We start from the raw sequence: 12,317 nt of genomic DNA, 5'->3' as shown, positions 1-12,317 counted from the left end.
GATCCCCTTTGGCCGACCCTGGAGCCTAAGAGCCACGGCGACAAGAAGGCGCTGCAGGTCGGAGCTCCCTGTACTGAACGACCACTGCAAGCTCCAGCTTACCTGGCAACCTGCATCCTGGCCCCAGTCCCGTACTACTTCCCAGAGCCAGTGAGCCCAAAGGCCCTCTGTGACTTCACCGCTCACTCTCCAGCTTCCCGGAAACATCAGTTAGGTCCAAGAGTGCCACAGGGGACATGACTTAAACTAACATGTCAGATGCTCCAAACCCCTGCCCTCAGGAAGCAGGCACCTGAGGGCAGCTGTCTACACTGCAGAAGTGGGACTACCTGCCCGGGACAGCCTCCAGCCACCTCCCTTCCAGTCAGGCTGGGCCACAAGGCTCGGTCCTTCACCATGACCCTCTTATCGATGACATGTGTATTTTATTATTACATAAACAATGGATTCACCACAGAACACTCAGAAGAGGATGAAAGAGAAATAAAAACCTATAATGCCACCAGTCAGGTCAACCTGTGCCGATCCTGCCAGGATTTTCTCTCAGGGAGCAATGCACACCCGTCGTCACCTAGAAACAGACACACCTCCATTCCCTGACTTTGCTCAGTAAGGCACATTTCTTCCCGGATGACGAACTGTTCTTAACTCCGGTGTTAACGGGCTGGGGGTGATCTAGAAGCAGAACCAGCCCAGCCATGTCTCCGCTGAAAGGCAGGCACGCAGGTGTCCCCGGTCCTTGGGGTCCCAAACAGCCCTCTCCGCAGCAGAGAGCTTTTACAGGTCAGCTGTTCCCTTCGCTTTGAATTTCTTGGCAGATCGCTCACTTGACCGAAGCTGGAATTTGCTTCCATAAATGTAGGAAATGAAGCCATCGATTTCCACTGCAAACACACAGTTTAGCTTGGGGATAACTGAAAAAAAAAAAAAAATCAAAAAACAAAAAACAGGAGAAAAGGGACAAGGCAAAAAAAAAAAAAAAAAAATCCTGACGGTTAAGCTCACGCTGAAGCACAAGACCTTCCTTAAATGTCTGATTTAGAACGTAAGCTAGTAAGGAGCGGAGAGTCCGCAAAGCTCAGCAGCACCAGGACGACAGGGCGTTTTTCTGTCGTAAGACCGATGTATTCAGATTTAAATATGACTCAACACTAATTTTTAGGGTCAAAGGCTCTAAGCCAAACTCCCAGAAAAAGTGTGAGAAACAGGTCTCCCCGCATAGTTTTCAGACTGACTCATGGCTTTATGCTGAGAGTGAGAGCACCCAGACACGCAGAAAGAGAAGGAAACAGCAAGAAAAAACAAATTCCAAAATAAAGGAACAAAAACCTCCCGCTGTGGTTTTGCAATCTCAGATCTGCTGGTAAGGGGTGTGGAAATGTCGACAGCCCAGGTGCTTATGCTCCTCTCTGCCAGAACAAGGAGCTCTGGCACACCCAGCAGGGGAGGCTGCACCTGCTCTCCTAGAACCCAAAGAGTTACCGGAAAGGGCCAGATCCTGGAATCCCAGGGACAAGCACTAAGCTGTCTCCCTTCAGGGTCTGCTTAGCTCCACTCCTTGGGGCAGGGCAGCAGGTTGGGGCAGGAGAGGGTCTCAGTCATGGAAACAGACCCTCGTATCTGGAAGTGCAGCCCAGCAGCCCTCCCTCCAGTCCTATCTGGCTGCGGCTGCTGACTGGGCTCCAGATGCCCTGCGGAGAGCCGTGAGGGCAGGGGCGCTCTCGGCAGGTGGCAGGTGTGGGATGCACGGTCAGCAGGGATCTGCAATCTGTGCTGACTTGAGAGGCCAAATGGACCCACTGAAGCCACGAGGAAAGGGCCAATGAAGCCGGGGAGGCCACAGGCCACACACCCTGAGACAGTTCCGTACCTTTCAGGTGGTCTTCTTTGGTGAGGATTTTGAAAACGTGCTTTGTTTCCTGTAGGAGGATTCCTGAAACACCCACATAGGACGGGCATTTGGATTTCGTGACTGCAAAGGAAAAGGGCATTCAAGGTCTCAGCCTCGGGGGTGCGGGGCAGCCACAACCAGCTAGGTGGGGGCTGTGGGGAGTGGGGGACTCCTCAGCTGGTTGAGAGTCCGGGGTCCCAGTCCCTTGCCCATGGCTCTGTAGCCTCTGGGCTGTTCTGACAAGACGTCCTTTGGAGGGCCTGCAGCCACAGGGGTACTGGGAAGGACTCTGGAGCCAAGAGGTCACGTGTGTGTCCAGCAACACCAAGATCCACAGGTTGCTGGGATGGGGCCACGTCTCAGTGATGGGATCTGAAGGAACACCTGTGCATCACATCCTTCCCACGACCCACCAAACTCTGGCCAGAATGGGATCTTGCTACAGGCAGTGAAGCAGTGACTGAGGTGAACTGCCACCACAGGCAGCTGGCCCCTTGGCTCTCCTGACCCATGTCCCCTGTAGCCTGTAGACAAGTCACCGAGCACCTGCCACGTGCCTGGCACCATCCGAGGCCGGTGTTGGGCGTGAGAGTGAACAAGACTGTTCTTGGCTCTGCTCTCAAGGAGCTGATGTTCTAAAGGTAGGAAGGGAATGTGTACCACATCAGACGATTTCATTTTCTGATCATGGGAACTGTTATGAAGAAATACACAAGGTCATGGGGAGAAGGTTCACTGTTAGTGACGGTAGGCCCTCGGGGGAAGTGACTTGTGAGTAGGGACCTGAATACTGAGAAGCAGTCAGTCTGTGACACACAGAACTCTGGGCAGAGGGAAGGAACAACGGCAAAGGCCTGAGGTGGGGCCAAGCCTGGTGTGTGAGAAGCAGAAAGCAGGCCGATGTGGTTAGACCTGGTGCTCGGTAGAGCCAGAGGGGCCTTTTAGACCGCAGTAAGGAAGCAGAAGACAAACATGGCCTGAGTTTTGGCCGAAAACCTTCCCTCGGGCTGCCTGGGTGGGGAGAAGCAGTGTGTCAGCAGGGAGAGGGCTAGGCAGGTTCTACCGGAATCCAGGGGCGAGGGTGGTGACTTGGATTTGGGTGGTAGGACGTGCTGATGGATGGTGCTGAGGGATCAGGGAAGAAGAAAGGTGTTACTGCCCAGGTTTTGGGCCTGAACAACCAGGGTAAACAGTTGTACCATGAACGGAGCTGGGAACACCAGGGCAGGGGCTGATGTGAGGAGGCCGGAGTTGTTCTGGGTATGGAAAGGTTGTGATGCCTGCTGGACAGGGGGGCAGCTGTGTGCAGGGCGGCTGGATGAATGACGATGCTCAGGGTAAGGTCTGCCCTGGACATGACACTGGGAGCTGGGAGTCCATAGCTGAGACTGAAAACTGTGGGGAAATGGATGAAAGGGACTCTCTGCTCAGGGCTGGGGACACATGCCAGCAGCTGCTGTGCCCCCTGGGAGAGCAGCAGGGGTCCCTGTGTGGAAAGGCACACAAAGACCATTGAGAGTACATCCAAAAAGTGGCCAGAACTGGCTCAGGTAGCTAGTCATCTCCCACCCTCAACGCTGGTGATCTGGAAACATCCACGTGACAAGCACTGTGTCTAGCCCTGTGGCACAGAGCCACGTTGCCACTGAGTGATGCTGTGGGTGTTCGGGGGACTATGGGCTTGTAGGCGAGGTACCTGAAATGAGAGCCCCATGAAGATCTGCCTTCAACAGCTCGGTCTGAATCACGTATGGCTGCCTAGAAGGTAAGCAGAAGGCCTCAGTGTTGACCATGAGCGAGAGTTCTGAAGGGGCACACAGGTCTACAAACTTCTGCAGCCAGCTGGCTCCGAAGGCTGCATTCACAGTCATCATAAGCCTTGGGTTCTGCCTCAAAGGGCAGGGCTGCAGACATGCAACTCACATGTCTGGCTTGAGACCACCACACAAGTCCTGGATGTACTGCTTCCAGAGTTCATGCAGAGGGAGAAAAAGAGTATCTGTGGCAAAGGTAGAAAGAAGTAAAGAGTTAGGCGACCTGAGCTTGGGATTGTGACATCAACAGGGCACAGAGCGCAGCCTGATGCCAAGGACCCCTACCCGGGTCATGGGGAACTGGGTGTGGATCCTAGTTCCACAGCTGATAACCCGACAGACTGACATCTGCGTCCCCCTCCTGAACCTGTTTCCGCTGCCAGAACCCTCCTGGTGCCCCTCCATCCTTCCTGCTGGCTACATGCAGCCTGGATGGCCGGCGCTCCAGCAGACCCCTCACACCACGAGGTGCCCTGCAGAGACGGCAGAGCAGCCAGGTGCTCCCAGGGCAGCACTGCCCGAGTCTCTGCCACACCAGCCCGGAGAAGGGAGGGGGTGCTCATTTGGACGGCTTTTCATGAACTAAACTTAAGTCTTGCTTCACCATTGTTCCCTGAGGTCTTCTGCTACAGGAGCTGACCCTGAGGGGAGTAGACAGGAGCTGCAGGTGGCCATACACGTCCCCACGTAAGGGACCAGGTGTGTCTAGAAGGTGAGTGAGCAAGTGGTGGGACGCAGGGGGGGACTAGGTGAGAGGACCTCAGAGGCTTTCCTCTGGGGTCATTATTACGGGTCCTGGTGCCTCATGGGGAACCTGTTCCAGGAAACTGTTGGTCAGACCAAGGAGAACCTCAGGCTCAAACTCAAAGTGGGTTCTATCTGTGTAGATACCAGCGAGGGAAATCTGGGCAGGCAGCGGCCCCTTCCTCCACCCAAAGCACAGCTCTCTTTGCAAGCGGGGTCCCAGACACAGTGACTGACCGTGTCTGTGGGAGGCTATTTGGCTACAGCTCTTGGAGCGAGATCTACAAACTGTCCGATGACGAGCATGTGCAGAAGCGTGACCAAGGAGGGATGCAGTGTCAGCTGGATGGAGGAGCACGTCCTCCCAGAGTGATGCGTCCCTTTCAGAAACTTCTGAAAAATGTGGGCAGCACGCTCTTTGGCAATAAACCCAGGGGATGATTCTGTCGCCTGTAAAAGCTATAAAGAGCATATACTAAGACCCATCAGTTCCTCTCTCTCTAGGAAAGCCGAAAGACAAACAGCCTGTTGCCATGGGTAACAGACTCACTTTCGGTGCGGGTCTCATTAGTCAAGGCTAGGACAAGAACCAGTCAAACAGCAAGAGCCTGGCTGTGCCTTGCTGTGAAAGCCAAGTGCAAACCCAGCCTGAGTTGGTAAAGGGAGGCTGCCCCCTTGTGGCAGCAGTGGGAGAAGCTCCCTTAGCTTCAGGGGAACTGGGTCTCCCAAAGCCACACCCACTCCAGGAGGAGGAAGCTGCCTTAGGGAGAAAGGCAGGAAAGACTTGGCCTACCGCCGCTGCTCTGCCTTAATGTCCAAGAGGTGCAGCTCCCTCCTCTGCCTGGCAGAGAGGCCCTCGGATTTCTTTCTCTTCCCCTGGCGCTTCCCGCCAGTGGCGTACTCCAGGACCACAGCCTTGCGTTGCAGCTGGCCCCCGAGGGCTTGCTGGCTCATGTGGGGCATGCTGCGCTTCAGGAAGGCCCTCACGAAGGCCTCGGCCTGCTGGGCTCCCGGAAGCTGCATGGGGACAGGGCGGCACGGCGCCCACTGTTCTGGTGGGGGCAGCCCCAGACCCCAGGCCCTCCCAGACACCACTGATGGGATGCCTTCCTGACCCATCTGTCTCCCGACTGAGCCTCACACAGCCTCTCGTCTGCTGAAGGTGAGCTCCCCACAGCTGTCCAGATGTGAAAGTCACCCTCAAATACGAATTCAGACGCTGCACAAAACAGCCACGTCAAAATTCATCTTCCTACTCTATGTCTCTGAGGTTATTTTGAACGGATTTAAAAAAAAAATCCCCAAGACCCTTTATATTAGGAAGAACAGGCTTCTCTGATCCTTGGCAGGGTGGAAAGCTCGAGAAATGTATGCCAACAATATTTATTCAGTCACAACCCGATGAAGGCAAGCTATGGCCTTGAAGGAATTATCTGAATACTTGGGAAAACAATACCACCTGGTGCCCCAGGGTGGGCCACGCTTTGGGGGGGGGGGGCAGGAATCTGACATGGTGCCCAAGTGGCAATCTCCTTTACTTGGGTTTGACCCTATGGATGTGTCATGGCTATTCATTAGGCCTGCTCCCACAGCACTTGGGGAAAGTAAACCCAGCCTCCTGGGTTTACTCTCTCCCAAGAGCAGAACAGCACTCCTAGGACATGTGGGCAAAAGAACTGTCCTAGTAATGTGAAATTCTTGAGAGAACTCCAAATGTCACTGTCTCTCACGTGGGGAGTTCCACTGGTCTACTCCTCATTCAGCTGCCCGTGTCCTAGGTCGGCCACAGCCCAAGCAGCACTGTCTACACAGGTTCTGCCTCTTGCCTGGGGATTTCCTGACCCCTGCTGCATGAAGCAGGCTGTAAACCCTGTGAAGCTAATGTGTCAATAATCACACTATCCCTTATGGAGAAGCGGGGCTGGCAAAGGGATGATGTGATACACTCGACCTTCAAGGCAGCTCATAGTCAGCTTCAACTTTGCACCTTAGATACTAACTATTCATTATCGTCAGTATTATTACCGTGACGGGACAATTACTTATTTTTTAAAAATACCTAAGTGGTCTTCTTCATGAAGAAACCAAATAAAAGTGTATCAGTCTTTCAAAATCTTGATTTCCTGTTAACTCCCTCATTAGGAGTCCCCAGTGGAGCTTCTGCCAAACTGACAAAGCATGTTGGCAGCATCCAGATATAATCCAGAAATGCCACCTAGGAAATGTGATCGCCTGCCCTCTTCAAGAGCGAAGGGGGCACAGTGACAAAGCCAAATGACAGTGCTCATCAGAGCAGGTTTCAGGTGGGCATAGCCAGTGTCCCCTACACACTGGGAAAGGACACAGGATCAAGAGGTCCCAGTTAACCAAACAAGGGAGAAAGAGGCCAGCAGCTGGAAACAGGCCATCAGAATAGCAGATCTCAACAGAGCCTAACACATCTACTGGAAGGATGAGGAGTAAGACATGGGAAGGACATCTAAAGCAGTGCTAGGGGATTGAGCCATCTTTGTCATCACCTCTGCTGCTCCCAGACTTCCTGCCATGCACTGTACCTGAACGTCGAGCTCTTTGGCCTCTTTCTGAGAAAAGGCATGGTAGATCACACCTGGGGAATTCAAACAAACAAGAAATGGCCAATTCAGGTTGGGCATGACTATTAGACTCATGACTTTTCTAACTATGAAACTATCGTTAGAGATAGAAGAAGACAGGGATGCTACAGAGAGCAGACTTCTAAGCTTTCTTGGATGCCTCTTATTCTACCCTCTTGCCACCCATCCTAGGAGTTCCAAGAGTGTGCTTTCAAACAGTACTTCTCGGGAAGCCTTGTTGGCTCAGTCAGTTGAGTGCCCAACTCTTGATTTCGACTCAGGTCATGATCTCAGGGTCCTGGGATTGAGCCCTATGTCTGGTTCTGCATTCTAGGTGAGTCTGCTTGAGAATCTCTCTCCTTCTGCCCCACCCCTCTAAGTGCTCTCTCTCTGTCAATTAAATAAAGAAATCTTTAGAAAGAAATAAAACTAAATCAATGCTTCTCATATATTAATTAATGTAGGAAACTAGGTTCTTATTAAAATGTAGATACCTAGGCCCCACACCCAGGTCTGGCATTTCTCTCTTTTTCTTTTTCTTTTTTAAGATTTTTTAAAAAAGATTTATTCATCTGAGAGAGAGAGAAGAGAACGTGTACACAAGCAGGGTCAGATAGAGAAGGAGAAGCAGACCCCCCCCAGAGTAGGGCTTCTGAGAAGCAGACTCCCCACTGAGCAGGGCATCAGATGCAGGGCTCCATCCCAGGAACCTGGGACCATGACCTAAGCCAAAGGTAGAGGGTTAACCCACTGAGCTACCCAGACGCCCCCAGACCCTGCATCTCTAACAAGTTTCAGATGCTCCTGCAGGTCAGTAGACCACAGGAGGAGTCGACTGGTTTAATCTGCCACAGGTTAGGGGCTTGAACAGTCACTCTGTAAGTCTAACTGAGTAAGTCATATAAACGTTATATAACAGAGCTTCCCAGGACGCAGATGGTTGCAAATATTACATTTTGTTGACTGATAGATGTTAAAAAAAAAAAAAAGAAAAGACTTTTCACATTTCAATATCTATGAAATGGGTGCGTATCATACAATAGATGGTGTCCTACACTGATAAAACACAGTAGGCCTTTCTTCAAGATCAAAATATGTATAGATCAATGTGGTTTTAACCTCTAAAAACTCCACACACCTGTTTCTTACTTCATGTGTATGAAGGAGAAAAACATGGTTCTGGGGATAAGAGTATGGGTGTAAACGGAGTAAGTATAAGACAAAGGCCTGGTTTAAGTTCAAAGGACTAGAAAATTTGATTCACATGACAGTCTGTAAATTCCATCCCAGCTCCCTTGTGCTTCCTTGAGTACATCTGAACAAGCAAACCAAAGTGTTTATATCATATAATAATATACATATCATATCATATTATTATATGATATACAGAGTCTGGTTCTCCTTTAAATGCAAGAGTGGCATTAAAATCTGTTTCTAAAGAGCAACCCCAGGAATGACTTTGCTTCACCTGTCACGGGTGCTTCAATTAGACTTGGAAGTCTTTTCTGGAACAATCCACATCTAACAGTTACTGAGCACTCATTACTTGCCATGCACCTGGCTAAAAGCTACACATTTTATCTCATTATATTTTTTGAACAATCTTTTAAAGTAGACATTATTCCTATAATGCACACGAGAAAACTGAAGCTCAGATTTGCTGAGACCCATAACGATTACAGAGAGAGGAAGTGGCAGAGGTGGAAATGAATGTACCGGTCCAAAGACCAATTTTAACGGTGTCTACACTCCCCTGCTTATAACTACCCTGGGCGCTTGCTCCCTTCCTAGGCATAACTCTTCTCGGATCAACTCCCAAAGTCCTGGGAGGAATGTCATTCCTCAGCAGGCTCCCAGCGCTTTCCACCAGACAAGGGTCGGTCACAGAACAGCTGCCGGGGCAGGAACCACCACCAGCACCTCACAGAAGGGGAAACCAGGTCGCAGAGAGGATGGGGGCCTTAACCACTGTCAGCAGGTGGCAGGCAGTGGTCAAGTCAGCCCAAGGCCCTCGGCCCTCCTTTAGCACACTGAGCGGGCCCCACGGGGACCAGCCGCCAGCTCCGACGTCAATCTTCAACGCAGAGACTGCGCCAGGCCAACGGGGACTCCGGGCCTCGGTTTCCCTTACGTAAGGCGGGACAATTCCACTAGCAGTTTCAGTCGGCCTCCGCTGCGAACCGGTCCACCTACCAGCACCAAGTTCCCGACCCTTTACATCCCACCCCTCCTCTGCTCACAGGCCTTCAACCTCGCTTACTCTTCATCCTCGGGCCGCTTCCGGTGCGTTCCGATGACGTTTCCTGCCGGCGACCCTCACTCTTTACCTCTCTTCACTTTTCTCATCGGCCCTCGGCCATCAAAACTTCTCTCGTTAAAGTTTGGGCTGGAGGGAGATGTTGTGCCCGACCTCGCGCGCCACGCTAAGTCGCCAGACTGAGACGCTGCAACTCTCACCTGGAGTCGCAGGCGCTCGGGCTCGCAGGTGGAGTCGACTGTGACGTCACTGACGCGCGCGGACCTAAGGCTGCGCATACCCTGAATGGCGGTTCCGCTACAGCAGAGGGTCTACTAGTGTTGATGGTGTCTCTGCTTCGTGGGGCTTTCTCAGCTCCCGTGTACTGTAGGCGGGGGAAGGCCAGAAACCTCGGGATTGTGGTTCGGGCGTGTGGACTGCTTGTGAAGAGCTGGAGTAGAGCGGGCCCAGCCGACCCGAAGAGGACTCCGGGGACTTGGGGTATCAGGGGACTACGGAAGTGGGACAAGGATGGTGGGAATGAGGTCCATGGGGTCGCTCATCTGCCTTCTCTACAGAGTAGCCGAGGCACTGAAGTTGGGATGGACGGCTTAGGCTCTAGTTTTGTCCTGCTGCTAAACTAGCTGTGTGACCTCGCTTAAGGCACTTCCCATCTCCAGCGTCCCTTTTTTCACCACTGTGAGTGGGTTGGGCCTGATAGTCTGAACGTTTTCTTGAGACCCAGAATGTTAGTTTCTGTTAGGAAGTCAAGAGGCAAGGAACTGATGCCCATTGTTCTGGGGAAGGGTCAGGAATTGCGGCTGGAAGGCCAGTGCAGACGTCTCAGAAGTGACCTGGTGTGCAGCACTGTGCAGCCTTCATTTGTGTGGAGTGCGGGTCAGGAGAGCAGGATAGCCCCTCCACTTTAAGTCAGTGGGTCAAACTTCCAGTAAGATATAAAGTCCTTTTAAGGGAGCAGAAATTGTCTAGGAACCCTGAGGTTTTATGTCCACAGATCCTAGTTTGGGAAACATTGATTTGTTTTTGGGTGGTGACCTTGAGCCATTTTGATCTTAAACATAGGACTGCAGGCCCTGGAATTCAGTGGCTATCATGGGGCTTGTCTGGTGAACGTGAACCTTGTGTGTATATTAACATCGAAGTGGAATTACACACTGCACATTTAAATGTATTGCGGTTGGAGATGCCTGAGAATAGTTAGGAGTCTATGGGACTAAGCTTGAGAAACTGCTCTTGGGGACCTATACCATATGAACTACCAAATGTGAACTTTAAAAGAGCAGCATGAGACAGCAGAAGATAGTAAGAACCAACTCCAGTGCTATAGTCTCAAGGGGGACCTTTTGAGAGGATCTTTATGATTATGGTGACAAGGAAGAAGGCAGACCTCTATCTTTGAGAGCTTCTTTTTTAGGTTTGTTAGGCTCTTTATCTCACAATTGACCCTTTCTGAATTTGTCCAAATCAGCTTGGCGGACTGCCAATCTTCCATGGAGTTCCCTGCTTGTGGTGGGGTGAGCTCTGAGAACTGTAGTTACTTCGTAACTCCCTGATCTCTAAATTGTTTTTTTTTTAAAAAGCAAACACTTTATTGTCCTCAGGAAACAGATATCTGTGTATGCAGACTGGCACCTGTCCTTACCGATATTGGTATTACTGTGATTTTTGTTTATGATAGCAAAAACTTGGAAACCCACCCGATATTAAACAGTAGTGGATTAAATAAATGAACTATGTGCTAATTAATTAAGTTAATTAAGTGCATTGCAATCACAGGGTGAACTTCAAAAATTCAGATTCCTCAGCATCCTTGGAGATTCTGACTTAGTACATGTGTCCTAAAAATCTGTATTAACAAAAACAAAAATGTTCCCAGGTTATTTTGTGAGTAATTAGGTTTCAGAACTATATTATACATTTATAGAACTTAATAATAGAACACCACACACCATTAAACAGACTGTAATTTTTTAAAAGGTTACAAAATATTAACACAAAACTAAATGTATACAGAAAAAGGATTGGAAAGACATACTACTATATAGGAAGTTTTTAGTGTCTGTGTAAGTGAGCTTATGAGAGATTCTTTTTTTCTTCTTGTCTGTTTTCTAAATTTTATTTAGAGAAAATAAGACTCATTTTTTTTTCTTTTTACACTTACAAATGATAAATTTTCAAATATGGCTACTCATGTGTTTTCCCACTTTGTGAAAGTTCCATAGGAAGTCAAAGGTCAAGACCATCATTGAAAATGATCAGCAGCCTCCCTTTGAACAACTTGTGAAAGACTTCACATGTGCAGAAAAATGGAAAGAATTCTGTAGTGAACACCCATATGCTTTTAAGTTCTGCAGTTCATATTTTGCTCTCTTTGGACGGGTTTCTTTTGATTGCTGCTTTAAGACAGTCAGGCTGTTAGGTTGAGTACTCAAAAGTCTCATATTCTGGGACACCTGGGTGGCTCAGTTGGTTGGACGACAGCTTTCGGCTCAGGTCATGATCCTGGAGTCCCGGGATTGAGTCCCACATCGGGCTCCCAGCTCCACAGGGAGTCTGCTTCTCCCTCTGACTTTCTCCTTGCTCATGCTCTCTTTCACTGCCTCTCAAATAAATAAGTAAAATCTTTTTTTATTTTTATTTATTTATTTTTAAAGATTTTATTTATTTATTTGACAGAGAGAGATCACAGTAGACAGAGAGGCAGGCAGAGAGAGAGAGAGGGAAGCAGGCTCCCTGCTGAGCAGAGAGCCTGATGTGGGACTCGATCTCAGGACCCTGAGATCATGACCTGAGCCAAAGGCAGCGGCTTAACCCACTGAGCCACCCAGGCGTCCGTAAAATATTTTTTTAAAAAAGTCTCATATTCAACCTCAAAAGGTTAAGCCTCAACTACTACTAAATAAGTGGATGCATGGAGGGCCCCAGCCTATGACCCTCCCAGCTCTAGCCATAATGACAGGGTGGTGCCAAACTGGAGCGTCCCAGGACCACCTTGGCTAGGCTTGCTCCACTTTCAG

The 12,317-nt window shown here is 50.1% G+C and overlaps 1 pseudogene across 1 annotated transcript; it reads right to left on the bottom strand.

Moving 5' to 3' along the window:
* Positions 1 to 409: 409 nt before the first annotated feature.
* LOC308358307 (ribonuclease P protein subunit p29-like) lies at positions 410 to 9,437 on the bottom strand (annotated as a pseudogene). The gene is made up of 7 exons (XR_013968493.1): positions 9,304 to 9,437; positions 7,005 to 7,057; positions 5,243 to 5,466; positions 3,815 to 3,890; positions 3,588 to 3,649; positions 1,871 to 1,972; positions 410 to 914 (listed from the first exon to the last, which is right to left on the bottom strand). The product of XR_013968493.1 is annotated as a ribonuclease P protein subunit p29-like (transcript).
* Between the last annotated feature and the right edge of the window lie 2,880 nt (positions 9,438 to 12,317).

This window comes from Martes martes, assembly GCF_963455335.1.
Source record: "Martes martes genome assembly, chromosome: 17".
In the NCBI taxonomy this organism is placed as follows: Eukaryota; Metazoa; Chordata; class Mammalia; order Carnivora; family Mustelidae; genus Martes; species Martes martes.
The sequence above is the reverse complement of the archived record's forward strand: the minus strand, read 5'-3'. Positions and strand labels throughout refer to the sequence as shown.